General features: G+C 39.3%; 1 protein-coding gene and 1 long non-coding RNA gene across 3 annotated transcripts in view; one reads left to right on the forward strand and one right to left on the reverse strand.

The window, feature by feature from the left end:
- LOC133214747 (potassium voltage-gated channel subfamily A member 5-like) overlaps window positions 1-12,530 on the forward strand; it is a 31,609-nt gene extending 19,079 nt beyond the window's left edge. The window contains exons 2-3 of one of the 2 annotated variants that reach the window (XM_061357972.1): window positions 9,356-9,484; window positions 11,847-12,530. The gene's annotated coding sequence lies outside the window, so the exon portion shown is untranslated. The remainder of the gene's footprint in view (window positions 1-9,355; window positions 9,485-11,846) is intronic. The other variant, XM_061357962.1, reaches the window with a different exon arrangement.
- Window positions 12,531-18,964: 6,434 nt separating this feature from the next.
- Window positions 18,965-20,824, reverse strand: LOC133213987 (uncharacterized). The gene is made up of 3 exons (XR_009725948.1): window positions 20,746-20,824; window positions 19,745-19,808; window positions 18,965-19,335 (listed from the first exon to the last, which is right to left on the reverse strand). It is a non-coding gene; the product is annotated as an uncharacterized LOC133213987 (long non-coding RNA).
- Window positions 20,825-21,588: the final 764 nt, after the last annotated feature.

Consider the following 21,588-nt stretch of genomic DNA (forward strand, 5'->3'; position numbering starts at 1 on the left):
CAAATCTGCGCCACAGGAGGTTCAGACATGACATTAGGAAGCATTTCTTTACTGACAGGATGGTGAAACCCCAGATCAGGCTTCCTAGAGAAGTGATTGATGCTCCAAGCCTGTCAGTGTTTAAGAGGCATATGGACAATGCCCTTAATAATATCCTTTAACTTTTGCTCAGCCCTGAAGTGGTCAGGCAGTTGGACTAGGTGATCATTGTTGGTCCTTTCCAACTGAAAATATTCTATTTTCTGTTTTTATAATCTGTTTACTAAAGCATCACCCTGGAGGCAGACAGTTAAACTTATTGGTTTACATACAGACAGATCTGTGCAGGGATTAGAAGGCATTTGATCTGCTGATATTGTTAAGAAGGACTGCATCATTTTGTCATCATATAGTCGTGGACTTCTTGTAAAACCGGCTCAAAAACACTGGGAGATGCTCACTAGATGAGACACTAACAGTAACTCTGACTTTATACTATGCAAATTATGCAGTATCTCTAACAAGCCGAAGGTAAACAGGAAGAGCCCTACATTTGAAATCTGATTTTTAAATTAACCTTATGATGCTGTGAAACCTGACTCATGATCGTTGAATACTCAGCCTATCCTATTCTGTCAGAAAGCACTTATTTTGAATGGTAAGAAATGCTGTAGATGTGCTGCAGGAGAGGGGCAGAAGCCCAAACATCCTGACCTTGTAGCCAGTGGGGACTTGTAGTTTCTAGAAAAAAACTTCAGTAAAAGCCTTGTGCGTGATTTGTTTTCCCTCTGTATTCTTTTACCACTAAATGTAACAGTCTGCTGCAAAGCAAGTAGAACATAATCTGCCATTTTCTCTTGACCGTTTTGAAATAGTCTGCTAGAACAGCCAAAAAATGATGGGCAGGCAGTTTTCAAAATCATTTTGCATGAAGGGATTTCAAAAAGCTTCCCCAAAAGCTACCTACAAGTTATTAACTCACACTTGGGGGCCATCTGCCCAGTGGCTTTTCAAAATAATGCTGTAAGCACACAGGCTAAAGGCAAGGAACATCTTACAAAAGCATGCTTTCCAGAAAAAATAAAAAAAGACAAATCCTCATATAGTTGAGCCTTACATTTTGTTATACCCATAGGTGAGAATCATAAGGTAGGGTTGGGAATAGAAGTGTCTCTGGGGTGCTGCCACCACATATGTATGTTCTGAGAATCATCTCGCAGTTTCTATTGCAGAATTTTGACCTGTCTTGGTGCAGCTACATTTGTTTGGGAAACTGCAGTGTATGTAACAGGGACATTACTATGGCTCTTGAGACTTTGCTATCAGGAATTTACAGCAATTTTCCTGCTGTAGAGAAAACCTAAGCATTGGCGATAGGGTTTTTTCTAACGCTCTAAGGCTTTGTCTGCATGGGAACACTTGGGAAGCATAACGTGAAAGAAAAATACCTAGATCTGAGGTACGATGACTTGAAATGGATCATACTCCTCTGTGAATAATCATATTTGTCTGGAATAAAGGTAGGCCTGACTTGTGTAATTTTGTCCACTTCAGAATGCTAAAACAAGTTCAGTCTTTACTATTTTAAAAGAAAATGACTGTGCAGGGACTAACCAGAACAAATATGGTTTTTCCCTGGGTAGACAAACACCATTTTTAAAAGTCACCTGAGGATTCAGGAATTCACTGAAAGTGATTGGAAAACAGACATGCCACCTCTACTATTTGTTGTACACTAGGAGCAGAATTCAACAAATTGCTCAGCAATATGTGCTTCAAATGCTAAATTCCTTTTATCATCTGTGGATATTGAAGGCAGTTGTTTTCAGCCATGATGAAGTACACATGGCATTGAGAATGACCTGTGCTTCTCAATATGCAGATAAATCATAGCTCTTATCAAATTTCATGGGTATGGAATGAAAAATAACTTAATCCTATAACGTATGAAAAAACTTTATCATTCTTAGCTGGAAAACATGCTGATGGCTGGAACCTGGACCAGAGTGATGCCTGCTTCACCCTTATTTCGTTCAAATTGCGTTTGTACCCCGAAGGCCTGCTCTGGGTAGAAGTTTTGCAACCGGCTTTGGTAAATGTAGACTCGAATAGCACTGCTTGTGCTTTCGGTAAACTTCCCCACTGCTGGTTGGACAGAGTAGCAGCCAGTCTGAGCCTTGTTCTGAACAAGAGAAAGCCATCACCGAGTGTGAACTTCAGAAAAGGGTGGGCATGAGATAATTATAATTCACTGTCACCTCTGAGCCTAAATGATGATCCAGTCTGTTTCTGTGCTCTCTAGAAAGGCATCACATGGCCTTAGCTAAGGCTGGGTGTCACTGTCAATAGGTAATGCTTAACCTGGAAAAAATGGAGCTCCAGAAAGTAGAAGAAATTTAGAAATTTGAGGCAAGTGAGGCTTTTGGACTTTCCTTAAGAAAATATATCTGAAAGGTTGCAAGTAAGAAATTGATGTTTAAAGGCCTTGTGTAGCATCACAGCGTGCCTTGCTAGTAGCTAAATATTTGAAAAGACAGTTGGAACAGCAACCTATGGTTTTACTGTCTGTAGTTTATAATCTGGATATTTCTGTGTTCTGTCCCTTGGGAATCCAGTTAAGTTTTTGGCCTGTGTGACTGCATGCGACACTAATTTTATAGGTTAATTACATTTATGCAAAAAGGAATTTCTTTCCCATTTTTAAATTTCCCCCCTTACATATTATTCACTATCCTTGGATTTACTTTCTTTTTTCTTTTTTTCAGAGAACAAAAAATCTGAGTCTATCTGATTTACCAGGTTTTGTACAGAATACATTTTGCCCAGAGTCTTCTTATTTGTATCCTTTATAAGGCAGTAATCCAGTCTTTCCAACAGCTTTCAATATGACAGTTTATTGAGGCCCTGGGTCATTACCATGTGTCCTGTAAGTCTTTTCATCTGTTCTGAGCTCCAGCATCTAAAGCTGCACACGGGATCCCAAAAGGGGCTGATAACACTGATTAAGGTAAATATTACATGACATTTTCAGCTTCAGTCTCTTTTCCACATGCACATTAGCATCTTTGTAACTTTAACTGTAGCTTGCATAGGTTATCACAAGCCTTCACTTTGCAAGTAATGAAGGCCTTGTCTACACTGGTGGTCTTTCTTAGTAACTGAAGTAGAGCACGGACCTGAAGTGATGGCAGCCAGGTCTTTTCAAACTTCAGTGAGGCAAGTGTCAGGCTGTTACAGATTTAAATGTTAAATTTGGGCTGGCTTCTTTTCAACAGCTTGTATAGACATATGCAGAGGTGCTCAAGCCCTTTTTTGAAACGTATAAAAGATTTAGGTCTCTGTAATACATGTAAGGATTTTTTCTTTACAAATGATGTGGTTGCAAGTTTCACTGGCCATTTTGGTGTGTATTCATCTAGCTCTTTTCTCATTCTCTGAAGGAATCTCTCAAGATTCCTTTTCATCCCAAATACTGCAAATAAATTGAACATTTGCAGGTGACTATCTCACTTCTATCTTTCCAGAGAAAATGTAAATATTAATGAAACAAGATCAACGGGATCTTTGCCTGGTCTTCTCCCACAATTACACCAGATGTGTCACTAACAGTGGACATTCAGCCTCATTAAAGTAGATTCAGGCTTCACAGGTACAAATGACTAACGCATTAACATGCATTGACTGTCCTTTGAATACAAGCTAGAAGGTTATGACCTGTTGGGATCTAATTGTTTCTCTAGATTTTAGGAGGACAAACTAGGCTGTTGTGTGCTTTAATGTAAGAGGAACAACAGAAAATATTATTGGGCACTGACTGTATCCACTAGCCATTCCGAGCGCAATGATCTTATTTCTGAGATGCTCAAGTGTTGTAGTGAACGTAAAACTGTGTGTCTTGGCTGTGGGTGCGTGGGACTCTCCTGAAACGTGCTTTCATCTTTTGCATTTGTGAATGGCCTGGTTCTTTGTACAAGCAAAGCCTTTAGCGAGACTGCCTTCTCAAGCTGTCCTGATAGTTTTGACAGCCTCTGTGAGGAGACAACACCTCCTACAGGCTCTATCAACACCTGTTGAAGTTAGATGCTGTCAGACTCAACAGTGCCTTGCCAGCCTGAATTTGCCTTTGTCTAGGCAGCTGGTAGCTGCAAGACCCAAAACCTGACCTAATACTATATTGTATTTGTTTCAGCAAACCCTGTGTTTTTCTGAGGTGAATGTGCTCCTGGTCTACATTCCTCCTTCACAGAGAAGCAGTCTGCCCTCACAGGACCTGTGTAGAAGCAGGAACAGAGGAAATGCGATGCCTCAGTGTGATTGCTTTCATATTGCTGAATGTATTTGACCAATCTAATTAAACTGCATTCATGGAAATGAAAGAGCTAGTCTAACCCTTACCATGGCAGTCAAAGTGTGCAGATTAGGTAATTGCCAGTGTTTGTCTTAAAAACAATAGTCCAAGTCCTAATGTGGTTGAAGACATTTGGCACTGAGTTACTGACTTCACGGGGGTCATAACTGAGCTCAGTGTTTTATTTTAGACAGAGCACAGTTCAAGGAAAGGATACTGATCTCTGTCAATAAAACTGAACCCAGTCACAGCATCAGATAATTTCTTAGGAAAGTTTTGTTTGTTTCAGTATCAATAGTGGGTTTCAGAGGTATATTTGCTGAATTGTTCTTCTAGTAAAACCCCTTAATAAGCAAGTCTGTCTGCTCTCCATCTGGTGCTGTTCTCACTTAAAATACAGTCAGATTGGCAACTAATTAATTCACGGACACGATAAGTTTAAAAGTTGCATAAATCAGTTAATACTGGTAAATCCAAAACTTACTTGTAGTTTCTTAAAAAAAAAAACCAAAACACACAAACCCCCCCCCCAAAACAAAGTAAACAAAGTATGAAACTTTCCTCTTAGAAACTCTTTTTAAGATAGAGAAATATCTCACACAGTTCTGGTGTTGAAATAGCAAGTTGTGATGTTTGGGTTTTGCAGATTCTTTTCCTATTAATTCTTGCTCCAAATACAGTACTATACTTGTCGTGAAACTGGTTACCCTTATTGTTCAAGGCAAAATTCTTGCACTTTAAAGATTCCATTTTGTCTTTAAGGATTTAATCTTGCATCAATAACTTGAAGTACTTGCCAGTGATGAACTGTCATCCTTCTTTATTGTTTTCAGTACCAAATAACATTTACATCCAATGGTGGGCCTCCATTTGCCATTATTTATTGTTTTCAGTACCAAATAACCTTTACACCCAATGGCCTCCATTTGCCATTAAGATGCAGTTACAGGAGATGCAGTGGACAAATGTTAGGCAATTTGATCAACTCTATCCAGAAATTATCATTATTAACTACATTTTAGGATTGAGTTTATGTTCTACGTCCCAACTCCTTCTGAATCGCTAACAGAAAATCATACTAGGGTTTGGTTTTTTTTCTGTTTAACATCTTGTTGAAAATCAGCATGGGAAATCCACTAGAAGGTAAAGATGAAACTTCCCAGCCTAGAATTAAATGAGTTCAGAAGAGAAAAGTACATCCATGGTTTTATTGCTTACCAGTGACAAAAAGCTTTTTTTTTTCAGATGAAGATGTAAATATCCAAACTCAAAAGGTATACTGACACACAGCAGCAGTCATAGGATCAGAGCTTCACTGACCTTTTCATTAAAAGTTCAGGATGGAAAAAGAGGTTGATCTTGATGTCTTAGGCTATCAGAGATAAATGAAACTTCCTGAAGCCTTGAAGAAGTGTGAAGAAATTGTGGGCTGCTCTATTTGACAGACAGTCAACCAAACATTACAACTGCATGTTCTATTCCCCACCCAATAATTTCTATTTTCCTTTCTGCATAAACTCCGACCATAAGATTTTCCATGTAATATGAAAGAAGAATAGTTCACCTCATACACATGAATAAATAGTAGACATTCAGGTGCAAGTTCCTCATCAGAATGCTGCAACTTGGGGTTTGATCTGGCCCTTTAAAATTCAAAGTGGATAGCTGCTAAAGGGTTGGAATTGTATTGTTGCTCTCTTTTTTGTTCCCCACAAGCAATCCCATACATTGCCTAACACGTATCAAAGAATAACATAGGCCAAGCTTCATTCAGTCTCCTGACTGCTTCATTTGTGAATGTTGCAAGACACAGAAATCCTCCCTATTAATATCTCTTTTTCAGTCTTCTGCTCTGTGGTTGTAGTGTTCACTGTTACCTTGTGAAGTCACATGGAGTGAGACCATTCTTTGCACTGTTTTACCTAATAACATGCTTAGTGATCCAGAATGCTGATTCAGAAAAAGATTTGCACAACTACCGTCCAAGATACATGGTCTTTCAGCCTACAGTGCCCTGTGGCCCATCAGCCACACACAAACAGCTAACACAAAGAGACATTAAAATGCAAGCCTGCTACATGTTGTAGGAACTGCAAGTTACTGTTTCCTAGAGATGGTAAAGAGCCCATCTGGCTGAGAAAACCTTTCCCAGAGAGCACAGTTCTCAAGAAGCCTTATGCAAAAAGCAGTGAATGACAAGATCAATACTGTAATACATTACATTACTGTTCTCCTGCAAGTGAGATTAAAGAGAGGAACAAACAGAAATCAATTTTCCCCATTACTTCTTATAAAAAAGTATATTTTTACTGAAGTAACAGGCACCAATTTCAAATTTAAGAGAAACAGTGGGATGATTGAAGAAGAATAAATACTACCCACCAAAATTGAAAAGTCTGTGTCCAGGAAAAACGTCCCTTCCGTGGACCTAACATCCTCTGAAGAAAATGGTTCACTGAGGGAGTCCCATTTTGCTAACATCCTCTGAAGAAAATAGTTCACTGAGGGAGTCCCGTTTTGCTCTACCCAGTATACCAGTTGACTACAGGTGAGCAGAAAAGACTGTGCACCTGCATCTGTTTTTCCTTGTGTTGGAGGAGACCAATGGGAGGAAGTGGGAGGAAGTACAAAGACCCAAACCCAATCTCATGTGAACAGAGAGCTCCTCCTTACAAGTGGTTCCCTGGCTGTTCTGATCATTGCTTTCCTGGCCTTTTGTGTCTCTGAGATGATAAGACAAAGCTGAAAAGTAAGATGTTGTAAAAGGCCCACTTAATGCGTACATTCAGCTTAGAACTGCTGCAGACAAATACAGGTTCAGGACAAGAGGCTGCAGCTCAGGAGAAAAGTAACTCTAAAAGACTGCTGATGTGAGTTTGACAAATGAAAACTTGTTTAAGTCAGTAGCACCAAGGAACCTATCTGTGAAACAAAAAGCTCACAGATGCTCACAGCAGGACACTGCTGCTTTAACAAGATTTTCTCTGGATGCTCCAATTCCCTTCGGCCTTTTTTATGGTTTTATTGTGGGGTTTTTTTTCTGGTAATCATCTTTCAAACTGCAGCAGCATTTGTTGCCAGAAGGTGCTGACTCCAGTGGAAGAGATTCTAGTGGAAGCTGCTATCGCAGTTTGCACAGGCTACATTTTAGGTCACTAATCACATCCTCCTGAGTCTCTCCTTAGGCTCTTGCACTGATTGTCCTCCAGCTGGAGGAACTGTCTGAGAAAATGACATGACTGGTGCGTTGGGGGTCACATTTCTAGATTGAGGGTGGGCTGAGGGAAGCTTCTGCCCTTTGGATTCAGGGAAGACCTGACATTTGAGTGTGGCGTGGATGTGCAAGCTTTCAGTTTTCCTTCTCATCATGCACATCTGCTGCCCTCCAGGCAGCCAGTTACATGGGGTATGGACAACAAGAAGAGAGAGCAGAGGATGTGGTGGGTGATTTGAGCTGGTGTCTGGATGCTGAGCAGCAAAGTGTCTCTGCTGGATTATGCTTCTTCACTAATAAAAGATTAGCTGTCTATTCTCTAAGTTACCATCAGAAATCCACATGAAGTACTTGAAGTGATAAGGTAGAAAGTTTGCCCCAAGGCAAATTTGGAGAACAAAGCAGACATAGAAATAAAACATGCTTTATGTATTCCAGTATTACCTGTATAACCAGATTTGACAGAGTGGAAAAGCAGGCAGCCAGGGGATCTAAAAACATGAGATGAAAGGTAGTTGAGATCCTTTGGTACATTTTTCTGTGAAAACTGGAATAACACAATGGAACATGAATGATCCTTCTGCTAACCTTACTCTGGAGCCAAGCTGACTCCTACCTACCACCTCATCAAAAAGGCATATTACTTTGGCTAGACACATTCCAAAGTCCTTAGAGGCCTTGGTCTGCCCATTGATCTAGAACCTACCTGAGAGTAATCTTGCTCCTGAGTGGAATTTTCATCCCTGATTTAGGATTTTATTCCCCTTTTACCACATAAATGCCTTTTTTGGCAAGACGTACATATTCTGTGACCAAGGCTTCTTTGACTTTTTCCAATGAAGTTCATATTATAAAGCAACAGGACAAAAAAGGAGAAAACATGACTTTCTAGCCAGAGGTTTGCTAGTTAATTTTCTGGTAAGAATATTTTTTGAAGGATGTTATAGTGTCCAGTTGCTGATTCAGGTGTTATTCCCTCCAGCCTCAGGAACATTTGCTGTTAATATAAAGAGTGAAGCCTCTGTGATCTTGGCTTGTGACTGGTTAGAAAGTGCCCTCAAGAAGATGAAAAGTTCAGATACAGGCAGCTGGGATTCTTTAGCAAGGGCTCTTAATACTCACCTGGGACGTAAGAGAAAATAATTATGCTTCCTCTGAACATCCTCATTTCTGGGATGTGGTAGAACTTAACTTCCTAACTAGTGAACACTGTATTACTTCCAGATTTAAACAGAGGCCAGAGCCTAGGTGCCTGGGAAACTAAGTCGACTAAGAAATATGAGTGCAGTATTATACAGCAACACACTGAACGGGATTTTAATGTTCTACATTTTGGATCACAGTAGGTGTGCGTGCAATTAGCAAGGATTTAAGATTCTAATTCCTCTTGTGACCTGGCCTTCCTATCCCACATCAAGTAACTGTGTTTTGGCCTCAAGAAGCATATATCCTTGATGGTCAGTCTAGTGTGGTATCAAAGACCGTATCTCTGAAGTGATAAAGTTAATGAAGAAAAGTGTAAAGAACAGCTCTTTTACCAAAGTCAAATTTCATTAAGCTGTCCTACAAGAGCCCTTTATCACCACACAGAATGAGCCCTGTAATTTTTCTAAAAGCTTGTGCAATGTCAGCTTTCCATGTGACTCTGTAACTTGGAACGCTTTTGCCACCTTATATTCTGCCACATCACCAAGGCTATAAAAACAGAGCTACAACCCTCACAAATAGTGAAGACAGTTTGGTAAAAAGGCTGCAACAGTCAGAGTAGTTGTGTGATAAATCACTAAGTGATATTGTCTCTCTCTGGTTTCAAGAGCGACCTGGAGCTTGTGCAGTAACGCTCTTCTCCAGATGGCTTTCCACAGCATCGTCTTCCTTAACACCAGTGAGCCACGAGACTGAGACAGAAATTCCAGTGTGGGGAGGGTGTGAGTCATGAGATGGTGAGTGAAAGAAACAGCAGGATAAAAATAACAGAGCACAGTACGATGCCTAATATTAATCTCTTACCCTGTGTTATCCTAGCTTGCATTACATATGCGACAGTGTTATACTGTAGATGCTCTACTGCTCAAAACAAATCTCTGTGCTGTTTTGAAAGATTATGGTTCAGGATGCCAGATTGCAGGACTTCTAATACTCATGCCTTTAGGTTGGCTGAAAATTCTCAATCAAGAAGTTCCTGCAACAGAAAATATATCATCAAAGAGTATCTAAATGCCACTTCTGCAACAGTCATACTTTTTTTATATTTTATATGAAAACATCAAGTTCAGTTTATTTAACCTTAATTTAATAAATTTATGTATTCAAAAATTAAAGTTACATCTCTTTTAAAAGCCCTCTCTTTCTTCAACCTTTCTTTTTTCCTTCTTCTCCCTTCAGGAGGAGAAAAGAAAAAAAAAACAAGCATGAAAATGCTGTAAAAAAAATGACATAAAATTCATCTTTGATTCTAGCTATTACAAATTAGTTGGGGAAAAAAAAAAAGTAAAAAAATCAGAATCAGTAAAATCAGAAGACAGGACAGGTATTTTATGTTGAAATGTGAATCCGTAGTTTTCTACTCAAATCTGCCATTCCATTCCGGCTGAGCTTAATTCTGAGATCACTCAGAACAAAATCAGGAGCCCTTCTATGGAGCTGTTGTTTTCAGCTCAACTAGTTTAAAGTATGTAACCCAGTCACCTTGACATCTTTATAATCACTGGAGCAACGCAGTGATCTTCAGAGAGCTGTTCAGAGCTTAGGAAGCCTATTACCATGTTAGTTTTCAATTCAGTCAGGAATCTGGGCATCATAAAGACAGCAGGTGATTTCCTTTAACTTCAAAGGGTGATGGCTCTGGCACTGAGTCTTCACTGCAGATTAACACATAGACAGCTCTTTTGATAGAAACTGTCTTTGTTATTTTGGAGTGGAAAGAAATGTTTATTTTATTTCACACAGATGCAGTCCAAAATCTTTCAAATGGATTTCACTTTGCTTTTTTTAACATGTAAGTCACCTTCAGGCATTGTCAGCGCTGTGAAAACTTTGCCAAAATTGGGGAACATACAGACAAATGACAGGGCAACCTTCTCTGACAAGCAGTGAGGTGTCTGTGTGGTCTCCATGCTGCAGCATTCAGAATGTGAATGAGCAGTCTTTGTAGGTCTGTCTCTCTCTGCCCTTCCAGGGCTGCCTGGTGAAGTAACGCATTTATACAAATGCTGAAAAAAGATACCATTTAATCATAATCAGTTTAAGATCACTTGATTTAAGGCAGGTGAGTATGTAGATTGTATGGTTTAGGTATGCACTTAAAGTCAAAATGCTAATTGCTCCCTTTCAGACCCTGTTGAAACCAGTTTTTTTGGATCCCACTAAGTTGAAATTACTTTGAAAAATCCTTTTTTTTTTTTCTTTTAATATTTTTTTTGTTATAGAGGCTGTCTAGGAAACTACTTGGAAATATCTTTTCTGGTTTTAAATACTGTTCTTAAGCAGCTTTCTGTAATTTTTTGAATTTATATTTCTGTCTCCTTAACGTATTCTTGTATATAAAGTCTTTATTTTCCAATACGTAAAGAAAAAACGCTTATTTTTGAAGTTATACAAAAATGGAAGTCATTGTAATCATGATTTGATGTCCTTGGAACACATTTTATTTACTATTCAATAGCCACTGTTTTCATTAGGACATTGTTTGAACGCAACTTTAAGCCCAATAAAGTTCCAGGGCTAATCTCCTGGGAGAGGATATTTATGGTCCATATTTTCAGAGAGGGAGATTGGAAGTAGAAAAAAGGCTTAAGTATTTAGGCCTCGGTTCAACTCTGCAGTTAGGGGAAATCTGTCCATTGCAAATAGTGATTTGACCAGTTGAGGTAGTCAGTTGCATGTGCAAATGCCCAGGTTGAAGGGGTAGTTGCACTCAGTGTACTCACTGCAGTCAGAAACATAGCCTCAAATTGTGTATATTACTGCAGGGGAAATGACCTATTTTTCTGGACAGAAAAAAGCTCTACCATAAAAATCTAATTTGTAAGAACTGTAAGAGTGGAAACAGTACTGTTTTTCTCTAGGATATTTAGTTATGCAAACAAATTGATGAAGATGACATTTCCAGCAAGAAAAACCACGGATGGTGCCTTAGTGTCACTCAATTAATATTAACTCCCTTGAAATGAAAGTGAAATAATGGTGCATTTTTCACTTGTTTGTAAGCCATAATTCTGTATCCAGTGTGGAGCCTAACAATTTGATCTTGATGTTTACTATAGCTTTCTACATAACAGAAGTCTGACTGCTTCCTTCCTGCAGATCCTGACCGTCAGGAAGAAACTGATTGAGAGACTGAAACCGAACCCATTTATTCTTTGTTCTCAAGCCATCTTGGGTTAGAAGTTGCTGAAAAATTTTCTCCTGCATAAATAACTGGGAAGTCCCCACCAAGCATATGTCTTAGTGAGTTGGATTTCATCATTCAGATTGTTGAAAATCTGTTCTGCTTGGAGTTTTCTTTCATAGAGGAATTGTTCAGCACCACGAAAGGAGCGTGAAGGGGTCCCATAAAAGTTTCAATGCTTTGAACTCACTCCCAAGCACAAGAAGACTTTACTGCTTGAGATTTTGTTTGGAAATACATGAGTTTTTGTCATAGATTGAGTATCATCTACCATGGTTCTTACATATCAAAATTTCTCATCATTCTGGAAGAAGATTCAAGTATTTGTTCTTTTCCTTTTATTTGCGTTCATTTTGTTATTTATTTTGTATTCCTGAGATGTATTGCATCTCTGGAGTTTGTATTTCTACTTTTAGCACAAAGATATTGTATATACAAGTCTAGAATGCATCTGAAGATTAGTCTGATTTTTCATGTGACTTTGACTTGAACATGTTTATGTTTATATTGCTATTTCAAAAATGTGCATTACCTGTATTCTTTATGCCTTTATCCATCTGTAACTCAATAAAATTCTGTCCCCATTCTGCAGAACCATATCACATGTGCTTAACTCTGTAGCAGTTTTTGAATAATAATGAGTGATAATTGAAAAGAAGTTAATCTATATCTATAGATGTATATCTATATCTAATCTGTATCTGTTTGTCACAGTTTGAAATTCTTCTGATGCAGGATTTGAGATGGTGAAAACATTGCCAGTGAGCAGTAAGCTCAGCTCAGGAATAATTCTTCGTAAAGCTATTTGGACGCGAAAAGTAGATTTTCCTGTTCCCTAAAGATGTATGCTCTTTATTTCAGTTTTCACTATGGCTAAGTTTAGAACTGGTATTAGCCGTGTGAGTCAGTGGAGAGCAACCCATTTTATCAGGCTGCACATGTCATTCATGTCACTAAAGCTCAGGGATAAATAAATGCCTACAACATGTACTTTGTCACAGAATTTTCAAGTTTCTAAGGAGTGCTAGCTTAACCTTTCACATCTCGCTGTCACTGTGTGATTAAGAAGGATTATAGCCCAGGAGATCTGTCTGGAGCAGCAAAGGTTTAGTTATGTTGAATAGCCTAGCATGAGTTTTCTGAGCAGGTGTATTAGATGAGTTCCAAGCATATGGCTCTCACTGGAAGTTAAAAAATACTAGTTTGAGTACAGCATCTAAAATTTCTATGAGAGTCCACATACTGCTGACTTGTTCATGGACCCTACAGTTAAAGCAGAAAACAGACAAAACCGATCCCTTCTGATAAATAGCTGTTTGGTGAATGAGCCTAGTGAGCAGCAAAGCAGCAGATCCAAGAGGTGGAGTTTGTTTTGCCTTACCATTTGAAGATAACACAAAAGAGAAGGCTCTTAGTGGGAGGACAGTACTTTCCTGTGCTACCCTTTAAACTGAATGGACCTGGCTCTGCCTTTTTAGAACCTTTAGGGCAGATTCTCAGCAGGCATGAGCTAGCCTAATTTCTTCAGCATTAGTGGAGCTCTTCTGATTTATGCACCCTGAAAACCTGAGAGCTTAACTACATTTAAATGGAACTTTTTTTATATGAAGCACAATCTTTTTTTATTATTTATTTTTTTTATCCTCTCTAGTAAGAAGAATAACTTCACCTGGGGAATCTGTTCACTGATGCAAGCCTTAGGCCTTTAACTGGTGGACCTTCACCATTCTTATGTGGATATTCAAGTTCTTTACAGCTTGTTTGATTTTCTGGACTTCTATTTTGTAGCGGGTAGATCTAGTGAGGTGCTCAATTCTGTGCTTAAGTGTAGCCCTAGCTGACATGAACAAGCTGCACACATGCACAAACGGATGCAGGGCTAAAGCTTTAATGAGTAGATCTTGGAGCATTTGGAAACAGGCTTTGATCTTAGAGTGAACTTATCAAACTTCTGTGGGCGATGAACATTCATAGACATGAAAATCCCTCAGAGCAAGGACATTAAAACATTCAATGTCTCTTCTGCTTTGTGGAGATTCAGCTTCTTTTGGCATATTTGTTAGAAGATTTTCACTGCCAGAAGAAACTTGAGGCCATTGTACAATGTTATAGTTTTACTCCTGTGACATTCCTTTGGGTTTCCAAAGTTTGGAGAAGTCAATGGGAAAGTTCCTTGTCAGTTTTGTCTTGGGAACATATCCTTGCTGCAAGCAAGACTCCATCACATACAGTTACTTACAAAGCATTCAAAGAGGGAAAGACATTTCCCATTCTTGTCCATTTAATGCTGTATGCCAAGCCTGTGTTCAGTAGTTTTAATCATATAAATTGAAAACTGTTCCATTTAAACAATGCAGCCTGAAACAATTCAGTTTCCTACTCTGAAGGATATTTGCCACAGGGAAAGGTCAATAGGACCTGCAATGAGATGTCTGAGGACTGTGAGATATGACAGTGGTCATGATGGCAGGTGACTAGTCTGACTGTACCTACCTACACCAAGATATACCTTTCTCACGGCACTGTTGACTGGAGTCATATTTTGTCTTGTATCCAAAAATGACAGCTTCTGACTCCTGTTACATCTTGCACATATAATATACAAATCTAGACATCTCAATAGATGATCTAGACAATCAATAGCAAGATATATTAATGTAAACAAACATCTGTAGCTGGCTTTTAATAAGGGTTACTAGTTATAGGACATCTTTCATTTTATAGGACATCTTCTTTCTTTTATTTATTTCATTGAACTGTTGCTACTGTTTTGCCAAAAGCATGCTCATTAATTTTTTTCTAACTTTTCCTTGTTGTTATTAGAGGATAGAAAAAGAAGTTTGATCTCCTGGAGGAAGTTATTTGCTCTCACAAACTGCTTTTATTAGACATGGCAAATGGTCTTTCTCTTCATTACTTTTCTTGCTCCGTTTTTCTGATAAATGCTGCCAGGACAGTCATATCTTACAGTGTCCATTTTTCTCTGTTCTCACAATCACAGCATCATAGAATAGTTAGGGTTGGAAATCACCTTAAGATCATCTAGAAATTCATCCTTATAGTCCTTATAGTTTAAAGAGAAGCACTGTCTTTGAATTGAAGTATAGCTATTGCTACAAATTTTGCAGAATTCTGACAAATATGTGGAATTGCAACATAAGCACAGTAAAAAAGACCCAGGACTTTGTGTCTACTTGTTATGGTAAAGCCAGCAGAGCACAGCCTGAATATAAATCTTAAAAAAAAAAAAACAGTTATAGAGTGCAGCCCTCATTTCAGGAAGTCCCCTAAAATTGACTGACAGGAGCCAGGAGGATATGCTCTGTTTCTAGCATTCCTCCTTAAGTATCTGCCATAGGATCAATAAATTTTGGTTTGCTCTCGTACAGAATTTCCTGTTCAAGGAAGAAACTGGTAAGGGGGTTCAAGAAAAGATAACCACAAAATTGTAACCATTTGAAGATTCATAATCTTAGCTATGTGAGCTGCTCTAGTAAGATCTGTACATCTTGGCGGACCAATATTTTCATAATAGACATGGAAGCCTGTGATGTTGCATGCTGGGATCAAAGCACGTAGGTAGCTGAATTGGGTTTACTCATTCTTTGAGAATTAGGAGGTTTTGAGGATAATTTCTGCTTTAGGCTGGGGTGAAAAGCTAAAATGGCAAGTATGTGCATGGTTTATAAAGCTTATATTTCAGACTAGGATAAGCAAATAGCTTTGATTCTATTTATCAGCTTTTAATTTACAGTAGAAAAAATAATTTGAATAAAAATATATTCAACTTAAAAAAGGTACTTTGATTAGAAATTAACTCTGTCCCTAACCACAAACTAGACTTATGCTTGGGATTTGTACCTGAAATTAAAGAAGTCCAAGGTAGTAAGGAAACACAACAGAAAAGTCTCCTACTGATAACAAAGCGGATAGACTGAAATCCCCAGAGGTGAATGTGGTGCAAAGACCTGGCTACGACAGGGTGTTTAATCGTAGAATTCAGATCCATAGACTTGTGTGTTTGTAGCAAAGAAATCTTGCAGAGCGTGTGCCTGCAATATGCCCAGCTAAATCGGTCGCCAACACTCTACTGAACACTGAATTAATTCATTATTATTACTGGGTTTTTAGGAGGCAAGATGAGCAAAATCAACATCAATCTCCAACAGATGGGACTAGGGAAGGGCAGCTGTAGGCATACAGTGCACTACATAAGGCATGCAAGCACACGTGGAATCCTCTGCCCCCGGAGCTCTGGCATTTCCGTTATACAGGCAGCAGGAAAATACAATTATCTGAATTAACTGTAACTCCACAAATCCCTTTAGTTTGTGCTGCCCAGTCAGAAAAATAGGCAGAAGTTGGGGAACACGCCATACAGAGGTGCAAGTTGTCATATGGCAGCAAGGGCAGCAGTGAAAGAGCGTATTACTGCCTACGTGAGATGAACAAGGGCATTTCTGTGAGCATCCTGCGTTTTCTTTTTTGTTCTTGGTATCTCCTTTTATTTTTTACCTTTGGGGCTGGAAAGCTGGTAAATAAAATTACAGCACAGGCATGCAGAAAATAAAACACAGCAGGAAAATATGTAAACAAGATTACTAGGCCAAAACAGTGCCTCTCAGCATGTTATCTGCACTGTGGGGGATGTACAGCTGGGGCAGGCCTTGAGGCATTTTTGCTTGGGTACAGCATATGCGGGTGGAAAATACTGATGCAGCGCTCTTGACAGAGCTGCTGTCATCCCTGTTCATTGAGTGTAGACAAACTGGGGGTGGGAAAGAAGCATAAGGAGTTTGATTGGGGATTTTAGATTATTCTTTCCCCCCACCCCCCTGAAACCGTGTTGGATTTGCACAACTTTTAAAAGGATCTCAGATGTTATTTTCCTGTCTCTGCTGCATATATACCCACATACACATTCTAGCTCTGTAGGCCACAAAGATACGGACATTAGGAGTCACCTTAGAACAAGAAATCTTATAATGACAAAATATGTTTTCTTAATGATAGGGAGGGGATACTTTGGGGTAGGCTGTTTGTCACTGATTTAAAATACTTGAGCTTGCTGGCACAGCCCCTGTCTGCCCAGTCTGGTAACATGTCTTTGGTGTGATCTGAAGCGCTGTGAACTCCTATCTTGGAGAACTCTACATGAGGAAGGGGCCACAGGAGAATAAAATTAGCTTGTGTTTAAAAAAGCAAAACCAAAGTCACGACAAACCCTCCACCTTTCTGCTTTCTGGCAGAATCTCTGCTCCCTCCTACACAGCCCCAGCTGGAGAGCCTTCACTTGCAGCAAAATCTACTCTGCTTGTGCCAGTCTCTTTCCACTCACTGCTCCCTCTCCCTTCCTCCCTCATAGGTAGCAGCAGCAGCAGCTGCAGCATCCATCTTTTCTGACTCCAGAGGGGTGCCCCACCGATGTTATTTGCAGAAGGCAAAGAAGGAAAACATTTATTTGGTGCTAGTAGAGTCAGGGTTATCTTCCTAGCTGCAGAAATTAACAGGTCCAGTTCTGCAGTGAGCATCCTACTTCACTTTCTGGTTGGAGTAGTTTTCTGCCCATAGCCTGAACCTGCCTCACCCATAAAGTCAAGGCAGAGAAGCCCTCTGCCCATATACTTACGGGGTTTAAAAATGTCTTTCAGCCTATAGCTTAACCTGGTGTTTTGAGTCAGGCTAAGTTAATGGGTTGTGAGGATGGTGGCATGTGGAAGCTTTCTTGCATGTGACTGGCAAACTCAGGTCTGCCTTGGCAGCATGGAAGGATCAGTGCTTCTTCAGAGTTGTCCTCAAGTGAGAATGTCCCCTTATTCCCCTGTCAACCAGGGGAAGGAGGGACTAAGTGTCGTACTGAACCCTGCTGAATCCCAGCCCTTAGTTTCTATCCATAGTGAGTGAAACTTAAAGTAGCTTTTGAGAAGAAAAGGTGGTAGAATTAATTTTCCGCTGGTAACTCTGGGGTCTGCCCCATTCCTGCCCATCAGTGAAGTGCATGCTTGCATGGAAGTTCAAAACAGATGTGTGCTCCACTAGTTAATGAAGCATGGACTGCCTGCTTCCCTTCTTGCTTAGGAAGTACAGCAGAGCCCTTAGTTTTGTGCCACAGGCAAATCTCCAGTCTAAACTGTGACTCTGAAGCTCCTGTAAGGCTGCTGAAGAAGAAGTGTCAAGGAGTGAGGAATGAGCTGAGAATTCTTTGGGAACTGAAGTGGTGGCAACAGCTTCAGTGATATTTATATGTAGCTAAGATCTATTTTATAAATGGATCACAGCTATCATTCCTCAGCTGCATAGAGGTGACAGACCTCTGGGAAGGATAGTCAATAAATGGGATTAACTTAAACATGAAAACTCCCTGAAAGAAATACAAACCACCATTTTGAGAAAAGCGTGCTCTTAAAGTATAAAAAGATGGGAAGACGACCAAATTGCCAGTTTTCTCTTATTTACTTTCTTGTGGATTCACCAAAGTACTTAGAAAGGTGGTTTTCTTCACATATTTCTGTGATATTTTTGTGGAGCTGGAGGTTATAATGGCATATTAACATGGATCATCAGGTAATTGTGCAGTAGGAGGGGTATTGTAGCCATTTTAAAAGAGCTTTAAGGTTTTAGAAGTTGACTGTATATGAGTAACAGAAGAACACTCATGCGACTTAGGTGGGCAGGGACATATCATGGTTATTGAGTTACAAATAGAAGCTCCCTCAAGCTTTATAATCATATTCAAGAGTTTGGAGCTGAGATGTCTCTATAAACATCTCATCAGAGTCACAAACAAAACTTGGGGGGTGGAGGAGAAGGAAATCCCATCTGTCAGTGAAGAATTCTTACACAAAAACCTGATTATATTGCTAAAATTCGTCACCCTGATATCCTGCAAGCTTCTTTCTACTCTTTCTATCATTTCTATCATCTCTTCACAGCTCACGCTAAAAGGCAAATGGCATATGGGAGAAAACCCTTTCCTATCTGGTTACAGAAAGAATTGCCTTTGTTCAGCAGTGAGAGTTTAGTAAAGAAAACCCTCCCATTGGAGCCCTCTCAATGACATTCTCCATCCTACGTTGTACGTTCCTGTGCCCTGCTGGCACTGCTTGGCCATGCATTCTCCATATGGAGAATTCCCAGGCTCAGCACCCCATCCAGGGGAACTTCTTTCTGGATTGCTTCAGCTTTACTAGATTTTTCCATGGTCTTGTTGTTTCATCAGTGTGATGAAAAAGCAGTCTGTTCCCTGCATGTATTTGTTATGCACACATAAAGGAAAGAATAAAGACCTTTAACTGTTGAGAGACATATTTTTCTCCTTGGCTTTTTCCATCCTGCTTTGCCAAACTGTCATTCCCAGGTCAGCCTCCTTTGGAAATCTCTACAAATAAAGCCCATACTGAAAATCTTCAAAATACAAATAAACATAATGAGTCCAACAGCTCATAGCTGACCAAACTTTTCTCCACTTCAATTGGAGTTTGTTAGGCAAGGTTTGGCATCCTGAAAGAGAAAACTAATAGCAAAATAATTTATATGATTTTTTAATGCATGAGGATGCAATTTGAAACAGATATATAGAGGCAGCTTTTATCACTCACTGTTGATCACCTAACAGGTTTTCTATGGGGAATATGAGCAAGAGCTGATGGGAAGAAGAAAGGGACAGGCAACAGTTAATGCTAGTTTTTAAGACTAGCGATCCATGTTAGTGCAGCTAAGTGAATGTGACAGCTAAAACTCTGACTTCCCTGACTCTGTCTATGAATTGCTGGTAAAACAAAATACCTTGCCTTGCACTGCGATGAACACTTACCCTGTTATAGTGGTGTAGGTCCTGAAGAACTCCATGGTGAGCATTGCCATTCTCTGGATTTGCACTGGTACAAATAAGAACAGAAATTCCTCCTCGCGATTTTATTAGTGATATAAGGAGATTCCAAGAATAAAATACAAGTAATTACCTCCTGACTCACTCTCCAAAAAAAAAAGCCGCAATGAAGCTCAGGCCTAAAAGGGTCTTTACATTTGTCATTGTCTAGTTTAGAAATTTATGATTTTTATTATCATTCTCATAGTGTTCAGGGCAGACACAAGGGAGAATCTTTTGAAAGTCATCCTCTTAAGACCTACAAACAGAAACACATGAAAGAGTGTGGATGTGATATGGCATAATAACGTTTCCTTTTGCCAAGAAGTTGGTGTTGCTGATAAGCAGATGAATCAGATGAAAATGAGGTAAGAATATTTTCTTGTTCTTCCCCCTTTGGCACAGAGACGTAGCAGGTCTATTCTGAAGAAGGTTAAATTGAATTGATTAAATTGAAGCTATTTTCAGTCTATATTTCACTTCCCTTTCTCTGTGTAGAAGTGAGCACCAAAGCTGTCAGAATCCATTTTAGTAAATAAAAGTACTAAATTTCAAAAAGGGTTGGTTACTCTAAAGACTGTTAACAGCCTTATAAAGAAGGTATGAAAGGCTTGAAGTAAGAGGGCTTATGGAAAGTTTCACAGTGGGATAGAAGTAATAGGGAATAATTTAGGAAAAAAAGTAAAAAAAAAAAAGTGATTGAAGTCCCAAAAACTCAGTGCAATGAATTGCACTACATCATGGGTCTCTCCCATAAAAGTAGTCAAGTACCCAACCTGTGATTTGTTAAAATAGGCACATGTTGTTTAATACTGCAGTTCCCAAATGATGTTACAAACCAAATGATCTCATAAAAGAGATACCTGTTCTCACCTTGTTAATAAACAAATAATGTGGGCCTGTGAGGGCCTTGAAAGTCAGCAAGCACACTGTTGAGTCAGCCTTACCTTTTCCTGTATTAATACCAAAGGTGTAAACTGGTTCTTATTAAGTGTACGTATTATAGAATCACAGACTTGTTGGTTGTAAAGGTCCTCTGGAGGTCTGGAGTTCAGCTTCAAAGCAGGATGCCTGTCAATGTTAGATTAGATGAGCTGCAGCTGCCTTCACCCAAGCCTTAAAAACCGCTAGGAGTATTTCTTAGAATCACTTTGCTGGGTCACCCCTCCAGGGCTGAGCTATGTGTTAGTGAAACACTTCTTGAGGACCAGCTTGAATCTCCCAAGATGTAAGTAGATATGAGGTGAAGTGAAAATTATGGGATTTACCACAACAGCCTCTGTTAGAAGAAAGAACTAAGAAACTGATCTCAGTGAACTAAAAGGCTGGTGCTGGTACAATGTTATCTTTTACAAGGTGCGCTGATTTCATCAATCTTTTCCTTCCAGTAAAATGCCTGAGGACATGTCACATTAGTATCTTGGAATGAGATTCTGCTGATAATATCTCAAGTGAAAAAGCCATAGAATGAACATGATATTTCCATAAATCTATTGTTTAAATTAGCTGTGGTATTGACAGCAGTGTTCATGACATTTCCTGAGAGAAATTGCAAAAACCAGCTTCACTCAAGGACCACGTTATCAAGGTAACCATTTTTAAGAGTCTAGAAATAGTGTTCAGCTATTTCCAACTAAAATTCATTTCCATTCCAACAAAAATTTCTAATTGTGAAGCACACAACAGTGTGTGTGATTTAAAACACATTGTTTCAGAAAGACTTTTGGATTTCTCATTATGTGGATTGATGCCTAATAGTTGTTTACAGTCAACCACTTTTTATATCAGTT

This window comes from Neopsephotus bourkii, unplaced genomic scaffold (assembly GCF_033783945.1).
Source record: "Neopsephotus bourkii isolate Nb327-2 ecotype Australia unplaced genomic scaffold, CSIRO-AGI_Nbou_v1 NB_107, whole genome shotgun sequence".
NCBI lineage: Eukaryota > Metazoa > Chordata > Aves > Psittaciformes > Psittacidae > Neopsephotus > Neopsephotus bourkii.